This window comes from Taudactylus pleione, unplaced genomic scaffold, assembly GCF_031769625.1.
Source record: "Taudactylus pleione unplaced genomic scaffold, aTauple2 ptg002661l, whole genome shotgun sequence".
Classification (NCBI taxonomy): Eukaryota; Metazoa; Chordata; class Amphibia; order Anura; family Myobatrachidae; genus Taudactylus; species Taudactylus pleione.
The window spans coordinates 30,430-50,577 of record NW_028287037.1 but is presented as its reverse complement, the minus strand read 5'-3'; the positions used below and the strand labels follow the sequence as shown (position 1 = coordinate 50,577).

The 20,148-nt window shown below is 47.0% G+C and overlaps 1 protein-coding gene across 2 annotated transcripts in view; it reads right to left on the bottom strand.

Annotated features, from left to right (window-relative positions):
- Positions 1–16,691, bottom strand: part of LOC148431214 (histo-blood group ABO system transferase-like) — a 35,924-nt gene extending 19,233 nt beyond the window's left edge. For both annotated transcript variants that reach the window (XM_088466213.1, XM_088466214.1), the window contains exons 1-2: positions 16,613–16,691; positions 11,160–11,213 (exon numbers count right to left, since the gene is read on the bottom strand). The gene's annotated coding sequence lies outside the window, so the exon portion shown is untranslated. The remainder of the gene's footprint in view (positions 1–11,159; positions 11,214–16,612) is intronic.
- Between the last annotated feature and the right edge of the window lie 3,457 nt (positions 16,692–20,148).

Below are 20,148 nucleotides of genomic sequence, written 5' to 3'. Positions count from 1 at the left end.
TGTGAATTGTGTGCGCAGTAGCCGCACGTGCATCAACAAAGTAGTGCCAAGCGTGCGCCTGTGTCATAAGTAAAGGGCCGACTGGCTTGACCGTTAAGGGTGCTGTAACCCCCGAAAGTACACTCCAGTCCAAACCAAAAAAAAAATTATTTTCTGTGTTTGTGAATTGTGTGCGCAGTAGCCGCACGTGCATCAACAAAGTAGTGCCAAGCGTGCGCCTGTGTCATAAGTAAAGGGCCGGCTGGCTTGACCGTTAAAGGGTGCTGTAACCCCCAAAGTACACTCCAGTCCAAACCAAAAAAAAAATTATTTTCTGTGTTTGTGAATTGTGTGCGCAGTAGCCGCACGTGCATCAACAAAGTAGTGCCAAGCGTGCGCCTGTGTCATAAGTAAAGGGCCGGCTGGCTTGACCGTTAAAGGGTGCTGTAACCCCCAAAGTACACTCCAGTCCAAACCAAAAAAAAAATTATTTTCTGTGTTTGTGAATTGTGTGCGCAGTAGCCGCACGTGCATCAACAAAGTAGTGCCAAGCGTGCGCCTGTGTCATAAGTAAAGGGCCGGCTGGCTAGACCGTTAAAGGGTGCTGTAACCCCCGAAAGTACTCTCCAGTCCAAACCAAAAAAAAAATTATTTTCTGTGTTTGTGAATTGTGTGCGCAGTAGCCGCACGTGCATCAACAAAGTAGTGCCAAGCGTGCGCCTGTGTCATAAGTAAAGGGCCGGCAGGCTTGACCGTTAAAGGGTTCTGTAACCCCCAAAGTACACTCCAGTCCAAACCAAAAAAAAAATTATTTTCTGTGTTTGTGAATTGTGTGCGCAGTAGCCGCATGTGCATCAACAAAGTAGTGCCAAGCGTGCGCCTGTGTCATAAGTAAAGGGCCGGCTGGCTTGACCGTTAAAGGGTGCTGTAACCCCCAAAGTACACTCCAGTCCAAACCAAAAAAAAAAATATTTTCTGTGTTTGTGAATTGTGTGCGCAGTAGCCGCACGTGCATCAACAAAGTAGTGCCAAGCGTGCGCCTGTGTCATAAGTAAAGGGCCGGCTGGCTAGACCGTTAAAGGGTGCTGTAACCCCCGAAAGTACTCTCCAGTCCAAACCAAAAAAAAAATTATTTTCTGTGTTTGTGAATTGTGTGCGCAGTAGCCGCACGTGCATCAACAAAGTAGTGCCAAGCGTGCGCCTGTGTCATAAGTAAAGGGCCGGCAGGCTTGACCGTTAAAGGGTTCTGTAACCCACAAAGTACACTCCAATCCAAAAAAATATAAATTTTCTGTGTTTGTGACTTGTGTGCACTGTGGCTGCACGTGCATCAACAAAGGAGCAGCGCCAAGCGTGCGCCTGTGTCCCATAAGTAAAGAGCTGGCTGGCTCATTTCTTAAAGGGTGGTGTAACCCACAAAGTGCACTACTCTCCAGCAAAAATAAAAAAATATTTTCTGTGTTTGTGTGCGCTTTAGCCGCACGTATATATATCAATATAACATAAATGGAGGACCAAACTTTCTCCGATAAAAATAAAATAGGGAAAGATCAAGAACCACTTCCTCCTAGTGCTGTTGCTGCTGCTGGGAGTTGTTCATCATCCCAGAGAGGAAGTAGGAACATCACTACTTTTACTAAACAATTGACCCTCCAACAGTCCCTAGCGATGAGGATGAAGTACGACAGCAGTCATCCTGAAGCAAAACGTATAACTGAGGCCTTGACTGCTATGTTGGTGTTAGACGTGCGTCCGGTATCCGACATTAGTGCAGTGGGATTTAGACAATTGATGGAGGTAGTGTGTCCTCGGTTCCAAATCCCGTCTAGATTCCACCTGCATCCTCAAAGCAGCAGCGACAAGCGTGCGTCTGTCTGTTAAAGGGTGGTGACACCCTCAAAGTGTGCTACACAAACAATTAAAATATTGTTCTTTTTTTTCGGTCTTTGTGAAATGTGTGGGCTGTAGCCGCACCTGCATCCTTAAAGCAGCAGCGACAAGCGTGCGTCTGTCTGTTAAAGGGTGGTGACACCCTCAAAGTGTGCTACACAAACAATTAAAATATTGTTCTTTTTTTTTTGGTCTTTGTGAAATGTGTGGGCTGTAGCCGCACCTGCATCCTTAAAGCAGCAGCGACAAGCGTGCGTCTGTCTGTTAAAGGGTGGTGACACCCTCAAAGTGTGCTACACAAACAATAAAAATATTCTTCTTCTTTTTTCTGTCTATGTGAATTGTGTGGGCCGTAGCCGCACCTGCATCCTTAAAGCAGCAGCGACAAGCGTGCGTCTGTCTGTTAAAGGGTGGTGACACCCTCAAAGTGTGCTACACAAACAATAAAAATATTCTTCTTCTTTTTTCTGTCTATGTGAATTGTGTGGGCTGTAGCCGCACCTGCATCCTTAAAGCAGCAGCGACAAGCGTGCGTCTGTCTGTTAAAGGGTGGTGACACCCTCAAAGTGTGCTACACAAACAATAAAAATATTCTTCTTCTTTTTTCTGTCTATGTGAATTGTGTGGGCTGTAGCCGCACCTGCATCCTTAAAGCAGCAGCGACAAGCGTGCGTCTGTCTGTCTGTTAAAGGGTGGTGACACCTCAAAGTGTTCTACACAAACAATTAAAATATTGTTCTTTTTTTTCGGTCTTTGTGAAATGTGTGGGCTGTAGCCGCACCTGCATCCTTAAAGCAGCAGCGACAAGCGTGCGTCTGTCTGTTAAAGGGTGGTGTAACTCTCAAAGTGCTCCAAAAAATAAAAAACTATTTTTTTAATGTGTTTGTGACTTGTGTGCGATGTAGCCGCACTTGCATCCTCAAAGCAGTAGCGACAAGCTTGCGTTTGTCTGTTAAAGGGTGGTGACACCCTCAAAGTGTGCTACACAAACAATAAAAATATTCTTCTTTTTTGTCTTTGTGAATTGTGTGGGCTGTAGCCGCACCTGCATCCTTAAAGCAGCAGCGACAAGCGTGCGTCTGTCTGTTAAAGGGTGGTGACACCCTCAAAGTGTGCTACACAAACAATTAAAATATTGTTCTTTTTTTTCGGTCTTTGTGAAATGTGTGGGCTGTAGCCGCACCTGCATCCTTAAAGCAGCAGCGACAAGCGTGCGTCTGTCTGTTAAAGGGTGGTGACACCCTCAAAGTGTGCTACACAAACAATAAAAATATTCTTCTTCTTTTTTCTGTCTTTGTGAATTGTGTGGGCTGTAGCCGCACTTGCATCCTCAAAGCAGCGCGACAAGCGTGCGTCTGTCTGTTAAAGGGTGGTGTAACCCTCAAAGTGTGCTCCACAAACAATAAAAATATTCTTTTTTTTTTTCTGTCTTTGTGAATTGTGTGGGCTGTAGCCGCACTTGAATCCTCAAAGCAGCAGCGACAAGCGTGCGTCTGTCTGTTAAAGGATTACATCGGTGACAGCATCCAAGTAGGCATGTCAGACAGTCCGTACCTGTACTGGCAGGAAAAAGAAGCAATTTGGAGGTCCCTGTACAAACTGGCTCTATTTTACCTGAGTTGCCCCCCCTCCAGTGTGTACTCCGAAAGAGTGTTTAGTGCAGCCGGGAACCTTGTCAGCGAAAGGCGTAGGAGGTTGCTTCAACAAAATGTGGAGAAGATGATGTTCATAAAATGAATTATCAACTCTTCCAGGGAGACCAGCCTCCAGAACGTACAGAGGGACCTGTGGTTCCAGCAGGGACGAATTAATACTCTGTGAGGATGAGGATGTACACACTGAAGAGGGTGAGGAATCGGTGGATGAGGAGGATGAGGATGACATCTTGCCTCCGTAGAGCCAGTTTGTGCAGGGACAGATAAATTGCCAGCTTGTTTTGTGGGGGCCCAAACGAACCAATCATTTCAGCCACAGTTGTGTGGCAGACCCTGGCGCTGAAATGATTGGTTTGTTAAAGTGTGCATGTCCTGTTTATACAACATAAGGGTGGGTGGGAGGGCCCAAGGACAATTCCATCTTGCACCTCTTTTTTTTCTTTGCATTATGTACAGTTTGGGGCCTAGTTTTTCAATGCCATCCTGTCTGCCACTGCAGTTTCACGCCTAGATGGGTCACGTGTTTGTGCCGCCCACTCGTGTCGCTTAGCATAGTCATCCAGCTACCTCGGTGCAACCTTTTGGACATAAAAACACTATTGTGAGGTTTGAGGTATTCAGAATAGACTGGAAATGAGTGGAAATTAAGGTTATTGAGGTTAATAATAGCATAGCAGCAGAAAAACCTACAAATTCTGTGATTTTAGCTGTTTTTATGCTTTTTTTCAAAAAAATACAGATCCAAAACACAAAACCCAGAACCCAAAACACGGAAGGGTGGTTTTGGCAAAACCAATCCAGATCCAAAACACGAAGAAAGATCCAGATCCAAAACCAAAACACAAAACACGAAAAGTGGCCGGTGCACACCCCTAGTTTAAATGCACTCACACCCCTCTACCCTCCATAAGATTTTTACATTAATTCCTGCTAAATTTAGGACCACCTCCAATATCTGCTGCCTCCCACCCTTATTAGACTATTTCCCCCCACAACCACAATCTTATGTCTCACATGTATACAGAGCCATTCGCATTATCATGGCGGCCTCACATCCTGCACAGAATGTAATGGAATAAATTTTGCCCATCTCTGAGCTCGTCTGCGAGGCGGCCGCCATCATAAAGCAGGAAAACACACATTTGTGGCTGAAGCAGCATTGAATGTAATTCTGTTCATGTTGCGTGTTACCGTTCAGCGCATACTACATGACCGAGTGTAACTACTGCAGTGCAGGTTCCTACGCAAATCATTTGCATCTTTACTTGAGACCATACGGGTGTATTAGTGCTTTTTACACATAGGCAATGTCTGCTGTGGGCGCGTTGCCGGAATTGCTGGCTATACAGAGCTGGGCATACGCATAAATCTCAGACGTATCTTTTGCAACAAGGATAGGGCTGCTGCAAGTGCCCACGGATGGTTGGTATAAAACCAAGTGTACAGAAAAGGGGCAGCCTGGCCGCAGAGGTACCACTCTGCATGAGGGCGAATATTCGATTTTAGTTCCACACACGCAAAGTGCGATCAGTTACCTCCAACTTGTTTGCAATCCGGCATCAGCCCCTCTGTGTTGCGTCTCTGCATTTTTTACCCATTTTATTTAATTAATCACATTGATTTGTCCAAAATATAGTTCAATAACAAACAGATTAATAGGGAAGTATCACACTTTGTTATCCCCTTTATTTGGAGCCGAGGTTTTGTTGACGGAATGATTCGCCATTTGGGAGACATCTGGTTCTAGAGCTATGACCATTAACTGAAAGAAGTGGCATGCCCCGGCTCCTTGCATGCCAGTAGATCAGCTCCACTGCCCAGCCAGGCTTTCAAATGGCCAGAGAGGCCCATCTGGCCATCGGCCCTTCTGGAAATTGACAGGTGCCAGATGGCCAGTCGGGCCCTGCAGGCAAGATCGGCAAAACTTCGCTTTTTGCATCTTGTTAAATACCATCTCCATAGAACACTATATGGACAGCTGCTGCGAGGGCTGGTGGACGGTTTCTTTATTGGTACATTTAAGGGATACTTAATTCTGACCTTACATATGCGAAAACAGCAGCTAACACCTATTTATAAAGGCAGAATTGATTCATAAATAGCCTAAAACTCTTCATGGACAGAAGTTGCATCAGTGATCCCGGCAGGCTATAAAAAAAGGAAAGAAAACTAACAAAAATACTATAAAGGATAGCATAATAATAAACCTATGGCTATACATATATTGTAAAGATACTGTCTTGTTGACAGTTTTTCTCACAGTACTGTAGAGCTTGCCGATGGATAATCCGATGCAGAAACTATTCATAAAGCATGGGACCCTCGAACATGACCCCACCCACCAGGTTCAAAATGCTCTGGCTCTGGACTTCCCACTTCAACATGATTGCAGTCACCTGTGTTGAAACACATTTCTCATCCAATAATTCATCCAACATAGGTGACTGCAATCATAACCTAGGTGGGAAATCCAGGAGCAGAGCATTTTGTACTCAGTGGGCCATGATGTGGGGAGGGGTGTGTGGGGGGAGGAGGGGGTCTGACATGATGTCAAATTTATTATTAAATGTCCATCCAGATCACTACACAGGATTATCTGCTTAAAACGTTCAGGATCAGCAGAAGCAAAGTAAACAAAATACAGATGCAAAAGGTTTTCAAGAAATATATATTGATAGCCCCAAAGAGAAACTAAGATGGGTTCTTCAGAGGTCATACTGGCCATCTTGCTTAAGGGAATGTTTAGTTAAAAGTAGTGGCCTCTAGTGGCTGGAGGTAGAACTGCCAAAGACTATTTCTAGCATTTTTTCCTAGAAGAATAAGCTAATAAAGGGGTGGGAGGGGTAATGATCTTTAGGAATTCCATGTAGATGAAAAGGTTTATAAAAAGTTTAAAAAAAGCTTATAGGTATGACGCAAATGTTGTTCTCTAACCTCTGAAGCCTTACATTCTGGAATAAATTTACAACCGGTCTTCTAGAGCTAGTATTGTGTCTACAGACGAAATACAGAGGCAATACATTAAATATTACATCCCTACATACAGTGGCAGGAGCATTACACAGATACAAATTTCATGTTAGTACATCTATCTGGCCAGAGAAATTAATTATCATTTTTAAAATGACAGGTACAGATGGGTCATAGTCACTGAACCTAGATGATAGCAGCAGCTGCAACCAAAAGTATTAAGTGTGAGGACACCTGCTCACACAAAGTAGTGATATATAATATAATAGATATTACCTTTGAAATTTCATTTCTTCTGTTAAATCTTCATTTGAGATTCTGTGTAGAAGCAATTATGGGATTATCAATACTGCTATAGTTATACTGTGTATATCGTTGAAACTGACATTAGGCGGCACTATGATGTACCGACTAAAGACTTGTTGAAAAAAGAAAGTTTAAAAACATAAATACTTTTTTTTTTTTTTTAATTAAAAATAAAACTATTCCTAAACAGAGGGTTTTTTTTTACTGGATTATCATACTACTATGCTTGTAAAATAGGATCATGCTATGGCTATAACACAGGAAGAACGATCTTATATTTTATTTTAATACATGATTGTTTTATCCCTTTAAGTACATATTTTAGGTTATGTTATTATCATTTGATCAGAAATGCCATTATTTAGTTCTGGCTCTTGGGCGGGTAGTAGAAGGTTTTCAGCCTCTCTGTTATTACCAGGTCCGACTTCAAACAGGGGCAGCATTTGGAAGCTGATGATGACCACCAGCGTATGTTAAAGCAAATTACACAAATAACTAAGCGATAGTAATGTTTTGTGTATATCTTTGGTATGAAATCCCGGGTGTCGGGATGTCGCTGTTCAGAACACCGACAGCGGCATCCGGACAGCCAGAATCAGGGCTGGTTCTAGACATTGTGGAGCATAGGGCGGAAGTTCCTAGTTACCATTCGGGATGCTGGTGCCGGGATCCCGACCTGTCGGGATTTCGGCGCCGGTATTTAGACCGTCAACATTCCGCATCCCGTGTATCTTTTTTGCTACCTTTCAGCCACTTTAATTTACATTTTTTATTATTATAGGTTTGATTTTAAAGGCACATTTTTTTTAAGTACGTCTGTACTTTGATTGGTCAGAGCAGATATAGAAACTTCATAAGGCTAATATACATGCACCCTACTTCTGACTGAACTGCCTAGTGAAACGCGTCAGGTTATGATGCATTTAAGGATACATTACTCTTGTATTGAAAAGTTGCAATGAATTTTGGTTATCACTCAGATATGTGAGAGTCTTTTCCATGTTTAACGAGACTGTTATTATTATTATTATTATTATCAGTTATTTATATAGCGCACACATATTCCGCAGCGCTTTACAGAGAATATTTGGCCATTCACATCAGTCCCTGCCCCAGTGGAGCTTACAATCTATATTCCCTACCACATGCTCATACACATAAACACTAATTAATTTATGTTTGGAGCCAAATAACCTACCAGTATATTTTGGAGTGTGGGAGGAAACCATAGTACCCGGAGGAAACCCACGCAAGAACAGGGAGAATATACAAACTCCACACAGTTAGGCAGTTGCAGCTCCTCTGTGTCCTGAATCACGCCTTGTATACGGATATTGAAGTGGTACCTGGCCAAGAAGTAAAATCTCCCTTGGTCCCTCGCTAAACTTCAAAGTAGTTCCAGCTACTTAGATAACATGGCTGCTCGTGACTTGGCTGCAAACATGCTCTCACTGCATGCACAAAACTTAGGGCCTGATTCAGACCCAGAGCGCTCGCAAGCGGGTCAATGTTGGCCCAGTGCGCATGCACACAACGGAGCTGGCTCCGTCGTGCGCATGCGCGAGGCCCGGATAGCGACGGGCAAGCCGTCACTCCGGGTCTCGTACCAAAGGGGGCGTGCTGTCGATGGTGAGTGACAGCATGCCCCCTTTGGCGGGCGCGGCCAAGGGCATGGCTGCCCAGATGGAGGCGTTCCCATGGGAACGCCTACCATCTGGGACCAGCCCCACTGACATCACAAGTGATGTCAGTGGGAGTGCTCTCGGCTCTGATAGAGCTGAAAGCACTCCAGGGCTTGCGGCAATGAGACCCTACCACAAGGGTCCCTTCGCAAGTCCGATGGTCGCGATGGTCTTGACCATCACGACCATCTTCCTGGCCGCTCGCTATAGCTGTGGGTGGTCACCCACAGCTATACGAGTGGCCAGGAGGCCGCTCTAAAAATTAAGAAGGACGGCCCTGATTCAGAGTGAGCGCTCTGTCAGAGCGTCCGGCTCTGAATCAGGGTCTTAATGTGGATATTCACCAGTATACCAAGTACTGTGCATCTATGCTCTGCACGTTGTCTCTCTTTTTGCATATTCAAATAGTCACCATCTTTACCAGGTACTCACTTGTGCCTACACTTCCTCACTACACCTAGCCTAGGTGCAAACACCCCTTCACCAGCCAGTTACACCCATTTAGTTACATGTGGAAAAGCTTGGCTACAAGTACATGTACTGCTAAACATCTGCCCGTGTGTAAATACTAGGGTGTACAGGGGCATATCTATAATGGGTGCAGGGTGTGCGGGGAACACGGGCCCCTGGGTCCAGGGGGGCCCTGCACCCATAATATTACTTACCTCTCCGAAGTCCCACGTCAGCGCGGGGGTCCGGCGCTGTAAAACTGGAAAATGGCCACGGCGGCTATTTTTCCGTCGTTTGCGCATGCGCAGTACAGGGACCTGTGCATACACTATAGACTCTGGGAACACTCTAGTGCCCAGAGTCTATAACTCCGGCGCTGTCCACGCACAGCTCAGTGTGCTGCCGACCGCCGGGTGGAGAGGAGGGGGCCCGTGTCGGAAACTGCACACATGCCCCCTCCTCTCTAGAAACGCCCCTGAGGGTGTATAAACTTTTATTTGGCTTATTATTATTCCATATTGTTATTCCATGTCGAATGATGACATGTTAATGATTAAAGGTATTTCAACAATATTGAAACAACAGCGCCATCTAGTGTATCAATGTCATAACTGTATAGTTGTATTTCGTGCAACTGAACACCCTCTCGCTGCGAGTAATCTGTATCCTGCGATTGGTGACCTGAACCAGCTAAGCACTATGTTCTGTTCTTAGATGTTCTTTTTATTAAATGTGACTTTTTATTATACTTCTCATTGGTACCTATGTTCCCTTGTTTACACCATAAATCTATATGAGTGACAGTGTGGATGTCAGGATGAAACCAAGAGTCCATTGGTACGAGCACATGTACTATATTACCTTTTATGGTTAGGGGTATTTATTGTTGTAAAAGGTACATATATTGGAGAATTTGCACAAGCACGGTGCACTTTTATGTTTTGCTGTGAATAAGCATTAATGCACTTTTACTTTTTGAGCGATTTGAACTTTCTTTGCACCTGGAAAGGTGGTGTTCAGTTGCACGAAATACATTCCATATCAATTGACACATTATTAATGTCATCAATTTACTATTTTTTTCATACCTGAAGCAAGGTCATAGTCATTATTTATTGTCTTTAAAGTTATATTAAGTTAGTTTGTATTAAAAAAAAAAAAAGGGTCCCTTATACAATGAATGAGGCATTCATTTAACAACCGTCAAATATCAGTGCAGGTACTGCAGTGATCTTTGTTAAATAGGTTGCTCAATGCAAATGTGAATTTTACTGCAGTTGGGGGTTACAGTCGGTGACAGACGGAGCCGTATCAATAACGTGCTCACCCTGCATCTGTTGACTATAGGCTGGCGCCATTTTTTCCAGAGCTACGTGCAGTATAAAAATCACCGGGAAAATGGTGGAGCCTTCACACCATTGCACCAATGGTGGAGACTGCACACAGGCCCTGATTCAGAGCCGGTCGCTCTAACAGAGCGCTCGCTCTGAATTAGGGCTGGTCTTTTTTTTTTTTTTTTTAGAACGGCCTCCTGGCCGCTCGCATAGCTGTGGGTGACCACCCACAGCTATAGCGAGCGGCCAGGAAGATGGTCGAGATGGTCAAGACCATCGCGACCATCGGGCTTGCGACGAGACCCTTGTGGTAGGGTCTCGTTGCCGCAAGCCCCAGAGAGATTTCGGCTCTAACAGAGCCGGAATCTCTCCACTGACATCACTTGTGATGTCAGTGGGGCCGGCCCCAAACGGTAGGCGTTCTCATGGGAACGCCTCCGTCTGGGCAGCCACGCCCCCAGCACGCCTCCCAAAGGGACCGTGCTGTCACTCAACATCGACAGCATGCCCCCTTTGGTACGAGACCCGGAGCGACGGATTGCCCGTCGCTATCCGGGTTTCGCGCATGCGCTCTGGGCCACCATCAACCTGGTTGCGAGAGCTCAGCGTTGCGACCGGGTCTGAATCAGGCCCACAGTTCTCCTTATCTACAGAAGCACCTACAGTTTAGTCAGAGCAGCTATATCGCTGGAGGTAACACTTTGATGTATAGGACAATACCAAAATATAGCCTAGTTTCTGCAAAAAGCACCAGTAATTGGGGTTTTTGCCCATTATAAAGATGACCCAGAGGGACAGAAGAAGAAAGAAAATGACTATTAGATTCCCTAAAAATAATTGTACAGAATGTGCTGTTATGAGAATATTAACAACAATGTATGTACAGTACTCACTGTTTGCTGGAAAAGATAGTAAGTGATTGCCAGTCTGAGTCCTTATATCTGTTCCTAAACAACATTAGAAAGGTTCAGTTTATATTACAGACAAATGACAATGACAAAATAATCCAATAAAAGCACTGTAATATCATCACTACTTGCTGTATGCTACAGCCTGCTATTGTGCATTGTACATATAGGGGCCTATTCATTAAACATTAAAATTCTCTGGAGATAATTAGCTTTAGAACTCTCATGGAATTCTAGCTAATTATAGGTGGAATTCATCATTCCACCTCTCCATAAGCATCTATTCCGAAAAGCTGTCATTTTTGCGATGACAGCTTTTCGGGAAATAGATACTTTTCCCTGCCTACACTACCTTATCGCATCTGGAAACAGTGCTGCGCATGCGCTGTTACATCTGTAAAACCAGCGCATGCGCAGCACTGCCTACAGATGCGTTTCGCACCCCCCCGATCCCGCCCCACTCCCCTCCCCCCATCGCTCACCATCCCCCCCCCGACTTACCTGTCCGCGCAGCAGCCTCCGGCTCCGTCCTGCTGGTCTGTCATGTGGTTTCCCAGCAGACCACATGACAGATTAGAAAAAAAATATATATTTTTTTTCTTTTTCTAAACTTTCTTGTGCTCTGCTGGGGAGCACACATGTCCGACCAGCCTCCGGAGCCTGAGGACGGAGCAGAGCGCCGGAGGGACTCGTCGGGGGACCTGCACATGCTGGTACAGGTAAGTGGATTCTGCTATTCGCCACCTCACAGTGGCGAATAGTAACTGCATCAAATTCCGAAAATTGATAATTTTCGGAATTTGATGAATACCACAATTTCCACATCCCCATACTAATGTATGGGGAGTGTGGAAATTAACGCAGGGGAACTTAGCAAGGAGATATCTGTGATATCTCCTGTGTTAAGTCTGTTCATGAATACCAAAATAACGTTATATAGGGAAAATGTCCTTAAAAACGTTATTTTAGTGTTGATGAATAGGCCCCATAGTATGTAACAGCAAATGTTATTTTCTAGGTTTACCCTGTACGCAGGTGTGTAGCGTGGACAGAGTGCATGCTCTGGGAAGTATCGCAGGTGGTACTAGTCCTGTGCATGCTGCCAACAGCTCTACTTGTACGGCGCTGCGGGCACGGTGGCACCTTATAAACGTTAGTAATAATGTGTAGGTGTTGTGCATGGTCTTCTGGAGCAGTTTTGTGCTCACAGTGGAGCCACGCCTCCTATCAGATCCCTGGCAGCACTACAATGTGGTATAATATGCTGTTACTTACATAGAGAGGGAGCAGCATTTGCCTAATGATAATGACTAACTCAAAATAGCTTGATAAATGATCATTTTTCTCCAGTCACATTGTATGTTTTGCCTCCACCTCTGAATAAGGCTCACTACAGTAAGTAACTTGTGCAACTATCACCAGAACAGCAGGGAGAGGTGTGTGTGTGTGTGTGTGTGGGGGCTGATATGGAAGCAGGGGCCGAGGGGAGGGGGGGTCATTCAAATTTCCATACCCCCACTTCGAGCACTGTGTAAATATATATATATATATAATACTGGCAACTCCACTTGTTGCAAAATATATACAGTGCCTGGTGCTCTCCTGGGATTTTATTCAACAACCAATTCCACTGAAATAGTACATACAAGGCGGCACTCACGGGTCTTGAATAGAAGAACAGGACGTGACACATTTGTCAGTGTGATTCTTCTTTTTTGTATGTACTATGGCAAAAAAAGTGTGTGTATATATATATATATATATATATATATATATATATAAATCATGTGGAAGGGCACACTAAGTAAATCAGAAAGCCGGGCTGCCTTCCTAATAGAACGTATACCAAAGAGAGGGCCTGATTCAAACCCGTTCGTGAGTGCTGAGCGCTCGCAAGCGGGTCGGTGTTGGCCCAGTGCGCATGCGCACGACGGAGCCGGCTCCGTCGTGCGCATGCGCGAACCCGGATAGCGACAGGCAAACAGTCGCTCCGGGTCTCGTACCAAAGGGGGCGTGCTGTCGATGTATCATACTTGCCTACCCACCTGATTCGTCCAGGAGCCTCCCGAAAATCGGATGCCGCTCCTGGCCCCCCGGAAGGGCAGGCAAGCCTCCCCCCGCAGTAACCCGATAACCCCCCGCAGCTGCTTTACAATTCCTGTTATATCAGCATTGTGCAGTGGGGGCGGGGCCAAAATGAAGCAATCGTGTGCCCCACTCTGCCCACAAATGACAGTGAGCTGTCCGGTCCCGTCCCCTTGTGCCGACCACGCCCCCCCGCCATCCCGATCTATTTGCTCCCTCCCAGAAGGGGAAGCAGGGTATTTGGAGACCAGGGCAAATATAAAAATGGTTTCCCCCCTATGTGCGGGCGCAGCGAAGGCGCGCACGGCAAAAAATGGCCGTGGTCACTTAAAAATGGGGCATGTCAACAATACACACACCCCTTTATCGGTACACTGAACATTCCTTTCCATATGCACCTAAACCAGAGAAGTGCCCCTTATACAGTACCCCCAGTAGTGGTCCCCCTTATGCAGAACTCCATTGGTTCTCCTTATACAGTACCCCCAGTATGCAATGCCACCAGTTTGGTCCCTCTTATGCAGGCCCATAGTAGTGAACCTTATACAGTACCCCCCGTAGTGGTCCCCCTTATAAAGCCCCCCCATTGGTTCTCCTTATACAGTACCCCCAGTATGCAATGCCCCCAGTTGTGGTCCCTCTTATGCAGAACTCCATTAGTTCCCCTTATACAGTACCCCCAGTATGCAATACCCCCAGCAGTGGCGTCACAAGGGGGGTGCGGGCCGCACCCGGGTGTCACCCGCCGAGGGGTGACACCAAGGTGCAGGCTTCCCCTCAGTGACAGGAGCCGGGTGCTGTACTGTATAATTGAGTTTAGCACTCGGCTCCTGTCACAGTGGGGCCTATTCATCAACACTAAATGAATGTTTTTAAGGACATTTTCCTTAAATAACGTAATTTTAGTATTCATGAAGCCACTTAGCAAGGAGATATCAGTGATATCTCCTGTGCTAAGTTCCCCTGCGTTCATTTCCATACTCCCCATACATTAGAATGGGGATGTGGAAATTATGGTATTCATCAAATTCCAACAGTTATGAATTTTCGGAATTTGATGGAGGTACTATCCGCCACTGTGAGGTGGCGAATAGCAGGTGAAACTTACCTGCTTCCAGCTGGACAGGTCCCCCGGCGTCTTCCTCCAGTGGTCTGGTGCGTCCTCTGGCTCCAGAGGCTGGTCGGACACTGTGTTCTCCCAGCAAAACACAAATAAAGATTAGAAAAAAAAAAAAAAGTTTTTAATCTGTACTGTGGTGTGCTGGGAGACCATGTGACAGACCAGCAGGACGGAGCCGGAGGCTGCTGCGCGGACAGGTAAGTACTGAAGGGGGGGGAAGTGAGCGGGGGAGAGGGGGGACAGGTGAGCGGAGGGGGGGACACAAACTTACCGCATGTGTAGCAGTGCTGCGCATGCGCTGGGTTAACGAATTTAACAGCGCATGCGCAGCACTGATTACAGCTGCGGTAAGGTAGTGTAGACAGGGATAACTATCTATTTCCTGAAAAGCTGTCATTGCAAAAATGACAGCTTTTTAGGAATAGATAGTTATGGAGAGGAGGAATGATGAATTCCTCCGGTAATTAGATAGAACTCTAAACCTAATTACCTCCAGGGAAAGTTTAGTAATGATGAATAGGCCCCAGTGAGAGCCTGCAGTGCCCACACCTCCAGCACCCCCCACCACTCTATAGAGATACACGGGCCGGGTACCAGACTCAGGCCGTGAGGTCACGCCCCCTTTCTGAAGCCACACCTCCTTTTTGAAGCCACTCTCCCTTTTCAGGGCACCACGGCTTCACCGCTTACAAGGTATCCCTCCCCGTCCCAGGTGGCACCTCAGGGAGGGACGCCACTGGCCCCCAGCAGTGGTCCCTATGCAGCCCCTCATTAGTTCCCCTTATTCAGTGCCCCCAGTAGTGTTCCCCCTTATGCAGTTCCCCATGTAGTGGTCCCCCTTATGCAGGCCCCCAGCAGTGATCCCCCCTATCCAGTGCCCCTTATACAGTGTCACCTGTAGTGGTCTTCCCTATTTATTGCCCCCAGTAGTGGTCCCCCCCAGTGCAGTGCCCCTTGTAGTAAGCCCCTTATATAGTGCCCCCAGCAGTAGTCCCCCCACCCAATGCAGTGCCCCCAGTAGTGGTCCCACTTATGCAGGCCCCCAGTAGTGGTCCCCCTATCCAGTGCCCCCTGTAGTGGTCCTCCCTATTTAGTGCCACCAGTAGTGGTCCCCTAGTAGTAAGCCCCTTATATAGTGTTCCCAGCAGTAGTTCCCCCCCCCCAGTAGTAGTTCCCAGTAGAGGTTCCCCCTCCTGATGCAGTGCCCCCAGTAGTAGCCCCTCCAGTTGTAGTCCCCAGTAATGCCTCACCCCCAGTAGAGGTCCCACCCAGTAGTAACCCCCCCTGTAGTGCAGATACACAAGTTAAAAAATAAAATAAAAAAAATACACTTACCTGAATCCACGCTCTGGCTCCAGCCACTGCTCCCGCTGTCGCCAGTCAGTCCTCCGGGCTGGTGCGCTCTGCATTATGGGAGAGACGTCATGACGTCACTCCCATTACCCACTGCAGGAGCCGGAAGGCAGAGCTCATGAGTGAGCTCCAGCCCGGCTCTTTTTTAGTGGGCGCTGCAGCAGTCAATGAGAGTCTGTCTGACTCTCATTGGCTGCTGTTAACACACAAATCGCTGCTGTGCTGGTGGCGATGTGTGTGTTAAACTGCACAGCCTGAGCCCCCCACACCCTCCTCCTGGCGCTATTGGGTAAGCTCTCAGGGGAAGGGGCTTGGCTGTGCAGCACAGGACCGGCGCTGGGCGCAGGGAAGCCTAGCACCGGTCCTGTGTAAATGTGTAGTGCTGACCATACACACTGTGGTCGGCACTACACTGCCTAACTAGGACGGACCGGACCACTGTCCGGCGGTGCCCCCCCCCACCCCGCCTGTCCTATGGTGCCCAGGGCACGTGCCCCGCTCGCCCTGCCCTAGTTACGCCACTGAGGGGTAGTAAGAAGATCGGCAACTTGCATGGAAAAAAAAGCTGCAGCCGATACATTGTAGCACTTCGTATTTGTATACAGATGCAGAGACTCCGGTGCACACATATATACAAGTGTCGCATACTTAGCCGCATGTTCAGGTGGAAAAAAATGCAAAAATAACGCCCGGGACCTGGCCGAGAGGGGCTTTACAGCGCGACTGCAGCAAAGATGTGCAAGGACGCATCTGTACAACTTCAGTAATTTGCAGAAAAAAACAAATATCTAACATTAAACAGGGATATATTTTCCTCATAGTTGTTGCATTGTGCTGCGAAACTAAATGAATTGACTATTTGAGTTATGTATTTACTTACCAAGATATTGAAAAAAGCAATATACAGAGCATCACAGAAAGTGCAGCAATGCATTGCCTCTTTAGACAGATGGTTCTCCCTATAACAAGACAATTTGAAATTAAACTTAATATTCTTTAGTATTCAGATCAAAATAGATTAAATATTTAAACACATAGGGGGAGATGTACCAAGCCTTGGAGAAATATAAAGTGGAGAAGTTTCCCAAAGCTACCAATCAGCTTCTAAGTGTCATTTATCTATTACAGTCTTCGAAATGACAGTTAGAAGCGGATTGGATGCTTTGGGCAATTTCTCCACTCTCTCTCTCTCTCCAAGGTTTGATACATCTCCCCTGTATTGCGAACAGTTATTAACCAGAGATGTTTTCAGCACACTAGTGGAACTACAATGACAGCATACACTTGCATCACTGTGCGCTTATTGTGAAGCCTACGCTGGTAATGTCCAGGAGACTCCCAAAGTGTTGATGAGCCTCCCGTGTACCGTAAACTTCCCCAGTAAAGCAACACAGTTTTGCAGCAATGGGACAGGACATTGATCACACAAATCTCCTCACCACAACCCTCGCGCTTGCCCCTTGGGTTGTAAAAATTAGGCAGGTATATCATGACATAAGTGCTGCCCCTTCCTAAGTAAATTATTTTCGCCCCCAAAGTTGTCTTCCATTAATTTGCTAACGCCATCTCAGGACGCCATTAGCCGGAGGTGTCCATAAGAAAAAATGCTTCATTTTTAAAATAGAGCAATTCTTTCAGGATTTATTTATCTGTAATCGTTGCTCTGTTTTACATTTTTTTATTTTCATTTCTTTTTTTAAAGAAAAAAAAAGCTGCAATATATATTTATTTTGAATCTGGAACTCGAATCTCAAGCCGGGTTTCCAGTTTCAGTGCACCCGTGAGAGTCTGTAAGCCAGGTCACCCATGTGCTCTTTAGCCATACTTCCCGACTTCCTGGCTGCCCTTTCTGGGTGGGGGAGCAGCGCGGCATAGGTGGGTGGTGTTGGGGCGTGACAGCACGATTGCAGTATATACATATCCGAGATTACTGACATTGTAAAACTTGGGTGGAGCTACCATTAAGTGATTCATTGTGAATTGCATCATCAGCTGCCCTGAATGCCTACTTTGCTCAGGAAGTGGGCAGCGCCAAGCAGACACATGCAGCTCCGGGGCACATGAATACTCTATCGGACGGCTCTGATCTCCACCAGAGATTCAGGAGCGTTCCGGGAAAGTAGGCAAGTCTCTCTTTAACACTAAACTGGCTGGGCAAGTAGTAAAACTACTACATTTTGAAGGGTTCTTAATAAATAGATACCATAAATCATTTAGAGAAATGTGTATAGGCATAAAATGAGGTCACAGTTTTATTTATTAACATCATTATGTAAATTAATCACAGCCTTCTATCAATTTTCCAGCAGTTACAGGTGTGCGCAGCTTTATATGGCCCCAAGGTAACCAGCCCTCTGGAGCATATCACCCACGCCTGGGACGCAGACCGTAAACCCAACCTGTCAGAGCTGGAGCAGGATGTGTAGCAATTCTCCGTGGGTGAATCTGCAAACTTCTGCTGGTTCCCCCAGTTTCTTTTCCTTGTGCACTGCTCTTCCCCCGCCACTAGAGGGTCTCAAGCCTCCTGAGGACCCAGGCCCTATCTTGCGACCTACTAATGCCAGACTCCGTCCAGAGCAACCTATAATGCATTCATTGAAGCGACCATTAGTCATGTCTGACAAGAGCACTCCATCACTCAGGCATTCCATGCCAATGTCCTTATGCTGTATGACGCCTGCTGCCCTAAGAGGCGATACATTTATTGGCAGATGCTTTTATCTTGTTCATGGTCCTTTGCCGTGCCAACAAGGGCATGATGCTAGACCACGTTATGCCCTATCGCTCCAACACCCCTTGATCGGCACTCAGGGGCATATGTATCAAGCCCTTTTTTACTCCAATCGTGCGGACATTGCATTTTTGGCAAAAAGCCTAAAGACAGGAGACTTCACAGAAAAAGCAGTCACGCTCAATGGGGACTGCAGTCCAGTGTCGGACTGGGGCATAAATGGCCCACCGGGAAAATGCAGTGGTAGGGGGCCCATGTTTAAGGGATTTGGCAATCCACCAGAGAGGGTGTAGCCAGCCACCATTAAGCAAATCTAGTAGTTTCTACAGAAGGGAACCAAGCCCCCATGTTGATCAGTGGTCCTGTTCCTACAGGTAATTGACCATCTAATAGTATAACAATCAAAAATTTGAGGTCTGGATCCTGACACCTAGAAGAGGAGGGTAGGCCCACAGGCAGTGGGGCCCACCGGGGATTTCCCCTGTACCCCTGTGGGCCAGTCCAACCCTGCTGCAGTCTGACCCCTATGTATAGTGGTGGAACTTCTGACAGGGCGCCCAGGGGCATGACCTCCCAGCAACCCCATTACCCTGTATCTGGAGCTTAGAGGTGAAGTCCAGGAGAGGGCAGCAACATTTACATGGTGCAGTCTGTTTAATGGGGTGTACACACTCTTCCACTGCTGGAGGTACTCAGGGGCACGTCCATTAGTATGGATGGACAAAGGAGAAAGACACAGCCAGTAGCAGAAGACGCAGGTCGGAGGTCACAGGTCTGGTAAGCCGCTCTGGGTTCAAGTGCCTGCTGGCTACAGGAAGTAACAGGTAATGCAGAATGCGCGTCCAACAGCCTGCACCATTTAAAAATGCGGCTGTCCCTCCTCCTCTGTGTCTCCGCTGGCAGCTGTAGGCCAATGCTTCCATTCTGGGGCATAACCAGAGGTATGCAATACCCCCTGTAGTAGTGCCCTTTATACAACGCCCCCAGTGTGGTGCCCATTTTGCAATGCTTCCCTGTATTAGAGCCCCTTATGCAATGCCCCCAGTAGTGCCCCTTATACAGTGTCCATTATGCAGTGCCCCAGGTAATGCCCATAATGCTGTGCCCCAGGTAATGCCCCGTATGCTGTGCAGTACTTACCTGTCTTCACACTTGTCAGCGCTCCAGCTTCACTCCGGTGTCTGTGCCTGCTGCTGACTGGATCTAACGCGCAGACTCCTCACGGGGGACGCGATGACATCACCCGGGCACTGCATCACTGGGAACAGTGATCAGAGGTGTCTGTAGTCTCCGATTGCTTCAGAGACCAGCGTTCCCAGTTGCACCAGCTATAGAGGGTGCAAGGGGATGCTTTCTGGGCTGGCGGGCCCCCTAAGCCCCCGGTCCCCATAGCAAGAGCACCCCCTGCACCGTCTATAGTTACGCCACTGCTTCCATTGGCGATCGGTGCTTCAGTGATGTCATCTGGGGCTCCGGTCAGTTGGTCTCTCGGCTCCTGCATGGTGACCCCGGTCAACTGCTCTACGCAGCAGCTGACCAGGGTCACAGTGCAGGAGCCCAGAGACCAACTGACCAGAGCCCCAGAGGACATTACCGGAGCACCGATCACCGGTCTCTGGATGCAGGTGGTTGTTTCTTTTGCAGTGATCAGCGTGTGGTGTATTTAGACCACACAGCTGATCACA